Raw genomic sequence first — 6,488 nt, forward strand, 5'->3', positions numbered from 1 at the left:
CACAGACAGAGACACAGGGAGAATCAAAGCAGAACTGAATTGCTTCACTCAATATTACATCAGTCAATGTTATACTTTTTGGTTTCACCCATGAAACTTACTTTAAAGAACTCAAGAGGGGAAGACTAGTCCTTATATTTACCATTTCTGTTAGTCTTCCTTCATCTCTGATGTCCCAAGTTTCCCTCTGCTATCATTTCACTTCTGACTGAATAACATCCTGTAGTAATTCTTTTAGAGGTCTGCTGATAAATTCTCTGCTTTCCTTCAACCAAAGATATCTTTTCTTTGGCTTCATTACCTGAGGATATGTTTACTGCATATAGAATTCTGAGTTGACTATTCTTGTAACACTTTAAAAATATTGTGCCTCTTTCTGGCCTCCGTGATGGGAAATCCAAAGTTATTCGAATCATTGTTCCCCTCTAGATGTTTTTTTTTTAGATGATGTACAATTTTTCTCTTGTTGCTTTCAAGATTTTTTCTTTGTCTTTGACCTTCATGTTTAATTATGATGTGTCCCTGCATAGATTTCTTCAGTTTTTATCTTGTTTGAGGTTCACTTAGCTTCTTGAGTCAGTAGCTTTATGTCTTTTACCAAATTTGGGGAGTTTTTAGCCATTATTTCTTAAAATATTTTTTTCTGCTCAGATGCTTACAGTGTCCCAGCTCCTGAGAAAAAACATTGACAATCAACAGACTCTCAAAGGTTTGATTCACAGCGGAAAGGAAAATTCCTCCTGGAAAAACCTTTTGCTTTAGTGCAGGGCTCAGCCAATTTTTTCAGTAAAGGGTGAGATAGTGAATAGCTTAGGCTTTGCAGACCAGTAGGCAAAATTGAGGATATTATGTAGGTACTTATATTAAGAGAGAAAACTCCTGGCCTGCCCTAAGCTGACTGCCTGGGGTGGGCCGTCCTGGCTGGTGAGGAGGCTTTGTGTGCATCTGTGATCTGCTGTAGACATTCTCAGGACAAGAGAGAGTGAACCCAGAGGGAATGGACTGGCAGGCCTGGTGGGCAGAGGGGACTGGCAGGCCTGCCATGGTCGGTTTTACTTTCTGCCCCAGTGACACCCAGATCCCTGTTGTGTCCTTCTTTCCTCACAAATGTCTAGAGTTGGGCAGCTGACTAGAGGCAAGGTGATGTGCTAAGTTGCCAGCTCCTGGACTGAGATTCCACTGCATGGTGCCTGGCAGTTGCCAATAGCAGAGTCTCTAGTGTGGGCCTTGGGCAGGAGCAAGGTACAGCTGGCCAGGTAGAAAGGAGTTGAGAGTGGAGGAGGAACAGAGCCAGAGGGGAGTGGCTCACGGTGCTCGCCAACTCCATCAGTGCCCGCAGGCCATACAAAAACAGACTGCAGGCTGATTTGGCCCAAGGGTTATATCGTTGCTAACCCAAGCTTTACCAAAAAAAAAAAAAAAAAAGCCCATTGCCATTGAGTCAATTCCAACTCATAGCAACGTTATAGGACAGAGTAGAACTGCCCCATAGGGTTTCCAAGGAGTGGCTGGTGGATTTGAACTGCCTACCTTTTGGTTAGTGGCCATAGCTCACCATAGTTCTTAGCCATTGTGCCACCAGGGCTCCAACCCCAGCCTTAATGGACAATAAAATATAAAATATTTTGCTTTGGTGGATGTGATGGTTTTAAACAAAGACCACCAGTTCTTTGACATTCTTCCCTTCAAAAAGGTGAAGCCTAATTCATCTCCCCTTGAGTGTGGGATGGACTTTGTGACTCACTTCTAGTGACTGGAATTGGTGGATGAGATGGTATGTGACTTTCAAGACTAGGTCTTGAAATGATCGCTCACTCTGGGGCAAGTTAGCTGCCATGTCATCCATCAGAAGCTCAAGCAGCCCTATGGAGAGCCTCATGAGCAGTGGAACTGAGGCCTCCTGCCGACAGCCATGTGAGTGAGTCATCTTGGAAGCAGATCACCCAGCCCCAGTCAAGCCTTCAGATGATTTCAGCCCCAACTGACATCTTGACTGCAACTGCATGAAACCTTGAGCTACAACTACCCAGCTAAGCCATTCCCAGTTTCCTTACCCTCAGAAGCTGCAAAATAATAAATGTCAGTTGTTTTAAGTTGCTAAATTTTGGGGTAATTTGTTATGCAGCAATAAATAACTAATATAATGGACAATAAAATGAAATGTACTTGTAAAAATAAATCTCAACATATAGTGACATCTGGTATTTACGTGCGGCTGCTCCTTAGTTATCTCCGCATGTTCCAAAATAGCATGATTTGCCTCCAAGCTTGTTCTTTTAGAACCCACGGCCTTGATTCTCCATCTCGGAAATGACTCTATCATCATAATTCTTTTCTGCTCTGTTTCTTCACTCTGCCTACCCTCTATGTGCATGTGTACACACACACACATACACACACACACACACCTTCCCACATCCAATTTGTCACCAAGGTCTTAGAGAGCATGCATTTCTTACCACTTAGTGTCACATCTTGCCTGAGTTCTGCAACAGCCTCATAACTAGTCCCCTGGCTTCCCACTCACCCACTTCCAATCTTTTTCCAAACAGTATTATTGTTGTTTTGCCACTGAGTCCATTTCGACTCATAGCAACCCTATAGGACAGAGGAGAACTGCCCCATAGGGTTTCCTAGGCTGTAATCTTTGCAGGAGCAGATCGACAGGTCTTTCCTCCCACGGAGCAGCTGGTGGGTTCAAACTGCCAACCTTTCAGTTTAGCAGCTTAACAATTACACCACCGGGGCTCCTTTCCACACAACAGTGAGTAATTTTCCAATGAGAAGTAGATCATGCCTCCACCTGACTCAAACAGTTCAGAGACTTCCCTTTGGAATGAGTAAAATCCAAGCTCCTTGCAGAGGCCAATGAGATTCTGGCAAAATCTGCACTCAGCCAGCCCCTCCTTAGCCCTCCCACCTCAGTTCCTACCAACCTTCTTCTCAGTTCCTTGTCCACCTCACACTTCTTCCCACCTCAGAGCTCTGCACTTGCAGGTCCCTCTTCCTAGAACGCCCTCCCCCACCCCCCCAGACACAGCTTCCTCTCACCCCTCTAGAACTCAGCTTAAACGTTGTCTCCTCAGACTAGCCTTCCCGGCCTCCTCGTCTAAAATAGATCTTCCTGTTATTTTCTCTCTCTGTGTATTTGCTTATTTACTACATAGCACTTAATACAAGTTAAATTGATTTACTGTTTGATTATGTTTTATCTGTTCATGGACTGAGCTATAGAAAGGCCATTGTTTACTGACAGGAACAGCCACCTGGGAGTCCCCAAACTTGGGCTCAAAGCCTACCCGCCTCCCTTGATTCAGCCATCTGACCCTGAGCAGGTCACACAATAAGAGACGTGGGAATTGGAGGGGCATCGCCATGTCCCTGTCCAGTCCCTCCCTGTCCCCACCCCACCTACCACGCAGAGATGTGCTATGGACTCCTGCAAGTTCTTCACAGATGCCAGGCTCCTGCTTCTGAACCTCTACACAGAGACCACGCGTGATGAGCCAGCGTACTTGGTGTGAATTTCTGTTCTTCAATCCCTGGAAACCCTAAATAACTGACATTTATGAGCACGTATTAAAGGTAGAAAGCTGAATGAGGTCCTGTCCTTGCCTCCAAGTTCTCAATCTAGAGGGAACAGGTGCGTGAAGGGGTAACTTCCAATGCAGCGTGCTGATTAGACAACAGGCTGAAGGAATTGCCATGGAAGCCAGAAGAGGAGGGATCCTCTCAGGAGGGAGTGGGGGGGTGGTTGGGGATAGTCCTGCAGGGGGACCTACAAGGGGAAAGGGCCATCAGTGCAATAATTTTCAGTGTCCCCCACCTCAGCGCAGTTATATCAGAATCCCTTTACAGAACCACCCATCATCATGAGACAGAAGGCATGACTGGAAAAATATGTCCCTGGCCAGAGCACCAGTCCCCACTCAGAGGTCAAACGCCAGAGTTCCAGGGTGGGTGGCGGAGGGAAGATGGAATTTCTGGCCACCTAGTCCTCTCCTTTCTTATCAAATGATAGACTGGGTTGAGGGGGGTGGTGGGTACAGGGTGAATACCTCAGAAGATTATGGAAAGGGCCTGGGAGAAGCTGGAATAAAGCCCAACAAAGTCCACCATACAGGGGCCAAATCATTCTTGGCACTCACTCTGTGAGGGCGGGAAAGGTACAGCAGGAAGAGAGGGAGGTGGGGGCAGGGAAAGATGGGACAGAGCTGATGCTACGGGGTGTCACCTAAGCCAGCCATGAGAGGCCTGGCTCCCCTCCTTTCCCTTAGAGCCCTCATGCCCCCAGGACCCTGCTTTCCCTTGGGCCAATCAGCTCCAGGTCTCTTGCCTGGTGACTAACAGGCCAGGGTCTGTGGACAGCCCAAGAGGGAGCTAGCATCCACAGCATCCTTCCCACCCCCCAGTATCCTTCTCAAGGGTAGCCACCACTTGAAGAAGACATCTACCGTCAAATTTGGTGGATCCAAGGGAATGGCTGCACCAATGGGAATTTCTGGTGACAGCAAGGTACAGTGAGAGTGATAACCTGGCAGCCAAGGAGCTGTGGTGATCCACAAACTCCATTCTACCCTCACCTAACACTATCGCCCAGATTCTGGAGTTGGAACACAGAGGGAGTTTTCTGACAGAAACATTGTCGTAAAAAGAGACTAAATATTCAAGCAGGGTCAATACAGTCACGATAATTCAGCCAAATTTCTGAGTTAAATTAGATTTTATGTCACACCCTCAGAGTTTCCCTGGGGTACACCAGGTTATTTTTATGGTAATTTATTAAACGAGAAAATTCACTGGGCAGGCAAAGGGTACAGGGTAGAATTAAGAAGTCAAGTCTCAGAGTCAAACTGCCTGGGCTGGTGTCCTGCCAACCCTGCTGACTGGCAGCAAGTCCCTGAAAAGGTAACCTAACCTCTCTGAGCCTTGGTGCCCTCTTCTGGACGTGGTTATAGTGACAGCAAGGAGCTCATAGACTTGTGGAGGTGATTACCTGTGGTAATTTTTGTAAAGGGCTTAAGACAGTACCTGGCACCTAGTAAAGCTCAAAAAAAGTTATTTAAACGAGAAAAGAAATTAAGAGGGACTCAATATCACCAACTATAAGATAAAACCAAGAGGTGCAGGAGTGACTGAGGATTTTCCGCCACCCCACGGGGTTAGCAGAAGTTCCTTGGGAGAATGATGGGAGGACGTCCCAGTCTCTGGGTTCTGGGAGAGGGTTTTGTCCGGAAGAAGCCCAGCAGCACAGCTGAGCGCACTACAAGGCCAGACAATTGTCCTGTGGGTCTCCAGTCGCTCCTAGCAAGGAGGCAGAAGCACTGGCCGGGAGGAAAGACTTCCTCGGTCAGATGTCAGTCATACCTTCCAGGGCACTGACGAGGACACAAACAAAGTTGATTTATCTCTTTCCGGCCAGCGCTTCGGCCCAGCAAGTTTGGCACTCAGTGTTGGGCACTCTGCTCGGAGTAAGCCACCAACAGGGAGCAGGATTCGGGGGACCCCGTCCCGCGGCAGCCCAGCTGCAGACACCTGCCCAGCCTGCATTCTCTCTCATCCCGTTCTAGTTCTTGACTTTAAAATATTATACGGATAAATGCATAATCCTCAGCTTGCTTTTTGCGTTAGGAATGTTTATCCCGGCGCGGATCCCGGATCCCTGTCACTCCGGCTGGTACAGCCACGGAGACACAAAAGGCTGTCCCCCTCTCCTCCTGGCGTGTACCACACGCCCCTACCCCTTCCCTTTCCCCGAAATTTCCTCTGTTTCAGGAGCAACCGCTGGAGTTCGCTCCGCTCACACCGCCTAGCAACTGCCACCTGAAACCGACCCCCCCAAAAAAAAACAAAAACAAAAACACGTTGCCGCCGAGTCGATTAAAACTCATAGGACAGAGTAGAACTGCCCCACAGGGTTTCCAAGGAGCTGCTGGCTGATTCAAACTGACGACGAGGCTCATAGGACAGAGTAGAACTGCCCCACAGGGTTTCCAAGGAGCAGCTGGCTGATTCGAACTGACGACCTTTTGGTTAAGCAGCCAGGCTCTTAAGCAGTGCACCACCAGGGCTCCTCCTGAAACTGAGGCCTCTGCAAACCCACCACTTACCCTGACTGCGGGGACAGTCCCAGACGCTGTGCCCGCTGCGGCGTGTAATCCGGGACCGCCAAGTCTGTTTACACCAGCAGCAGCAACACACTTGAGCCGGAAAGGCTTCAACTGCCCAGAGCCTTTCGTGCCTGTGTGCTAACCGGCTATATTTGTAAGCGGATAATATGATCTGTAGGACATGTGCTGATAAACTATCTATCTATTCTATGTGACTCAGCCTGGCATGAGACAAAACAGATTTCCCAGGGGAGGGCTTGGCATAGGGCAAACCACCAGCTGGCCAGTTTGAGCCCTGTAACCCAGGATTATCTACAGGCCACATACAAATAGCTGGGCCTTTTACTTGAAAATCCTGAAATATACTCAAAAAAACAG

General features: G+C 48.0%; 1 protein-coding gene across 3 annotated transcripts in view; it reads right to left on the minus strand.

Annotated features, from left to right (window-relative positions):
* Nucleotides 1–6,252, minus strand: part of LRRC2 (leucine rich repeat containing 2) — a 34,569-nt gene extending 28,317 nt beyond the window's left edge. For 2 of the 3 annotated variants that reach the window (XM_049863067.1, XM_049863065.1), the window contains exons 1-2: nucleotides 6,111–6,252; nucleotides 3,416–3,559 (exon numbers count right to left, since the gene is read on the minus strand). The gene's annotated coding sequence lies outside the window, so the exon portion shown is untranslated. The remainder of the gene's footprint in view (nucleotides 1–3,415; nucleotides 3,560–6,110) is intronic. The other variant, XM_049863066.1, reaches the window with a different exon arrangement.
* Nucleotides 6,253–6,488: the final 236 nt, after the last annotated feature.

The sequence above is a fragment of the Elephas maximus genome, chromosome 20, assembly GCF_024166365.1.
Source record: "Elephas maximus indicus isolate mEleMax1 chromosome 20, mEleMax1 primary haplotype, whole genome shotgun sequence".
In the NCBI taxonomy this organism is placed as follows: domain Eukaryota; kingdom Metazoa; phylum Chordata; class Mammalia; order Proboscidea; family Elephantidae; genus Elephas; species Elephas maximus.